Source organism: Penaeus japonicus, unplaced genomic scaffold, assembly GCF_977035675.1.
Source record: "Penaeus japonicus unplaced genomic scaffold, GWHDUDI00000001_assembly GWHDUDI00000025, whole genome shotgun sequence".
Taxonomy (NCBI): Eukaryota; Metazoa; Arthropoda; class Malacostraca; order Decapoda; family Penaeidae; genus Penaeus; species Penaeus japonicus.
Genome location: NW_028234427.1, coordinates 17,163,245 through 17,164,877, shown reverse-complemented (window position 1 = coordinate 17,164,877; position 1,633 = coordinate 17,163,245).

Genomic DNA, 1,633 nt, shown 5'->3' with positions numbered 1-1,633 from the left:
ATGGAAGAGAGGGAACAGGAGAATAAGATCAGTACAAAGTAAATATAAATATTACAAAAAAAGAACAAACAAATAAACAATATAAAGAACAAAGAAACAAGAACGACATGCCAGAACAAGAAGACAAGAGCAACAAAGACAAATCAATGAACCACAAAACGAACCAGAAGAACAATAATAAAGAATTGACTGTCTGAAGACGTAATACATTGCGATTATTGAAGAACAATAACATCACGAAGGTAAGACAAAAATGAATATAAATCAAGCTAACAAAGATAAACCAAGGATTATTGACGAACGAAAACAACAAAGGGACAAGAAGAACAATAATGAAGCAATGAAACATTTAACAAATCGACGAAATCATTATCAATAACAAATCAAAGAACTCAAAAAGGAAATAACGAGTAAAGATAATAATAGAAATAAAAAGAGACAACAAGGAAACCCCACACAAGACCCATACCAAATCGAAGAACTCCACAACAAAACAAAAGAAGAAGAAGAAGCATTTCGAAGAAGCACCATAACAAAGCTTAAAGAAGCACATAACAAGGGATGAGCGGATGAGTCTCCCTGGATGCCCTTGTAACGCGTCCTTGCTCATAATTACACCTTCGAGTTATGCCACACGCTGATGCTGGCGGACCCGCCCTGTCCCTCTCGCCTCGCCCCTCGCCCCCGCTGCCTCTTGGACTCTCGGTCTTGCTAGCGGGCTATCTGCTGTCTATCTGCCTCTGGAGCGCTCTCTCTCTCTCTCTCTCTCTCTCTCTCTCTCTCTCTCTCTCTCTCTCTCTCTCTCTCTCTCTCTCTCTCTCTCGCTATCTGTTGTCTATGGCTATGTCTATGGCTCTCACTCTCTCTCTCACGGTACTCCAAGTATTTTTTTTTTCTTTTAGTAATAAGCAGAAACTGGGAAAATAACATTAGAATGCAAATGCTTATGTAAATTAAATAATACTAAAAGAATGAACACATTAAAACCATAGCCACAGACGAAAAGAAAACCAAAGTAAAGAGCAAGACAAAAACTTGAAGCCTTTCATGAGAGAGATAACAGGATGCCCCATGACCCTGAACTAATACTGCGAACAACTTCTTTCATAATAACACAACATTGGTCATATATTTTGCTCATTGATCTAAGAAACAGTTCAGGGACGGTGATCACCTCATTTCCCATTGCCTTATTTAATTTTATGTTTAGTCATCATAGTTGATATTTCCTTTATCTTACAGTCCACTTCAACCACCTTTCAAATTTTAATTGTCCTTCATAGAAATACAAATTAATCTAGGTCTGTCTAGATTGCAACACCCCCCCCCCCTTTCCTCCACACCACCCAGAAAAAAACTAAAGGTTGAAGAGGGATGGGCGTAATATGTGAAGATTCACCCGTGTGGGCGGTGATGGGCGGCCTTGGCACCCATGCTGTCTGTTTGCGGACGAGGACACTCAGCCTTCACTGTAGTGGTCCACTGACACGATCCTATTTAATTAAACTCCACACGAGGGAATTCCAGAGGAGAGAGGGGGGTGGAGGGAAGAAGGGAGGGAGGGAAGGAGACACCCTCCTTCTCTCACTACCAAAGTAGGGAGGTAGAGCTTGGAGGGAGGTAGGGAGAAAGT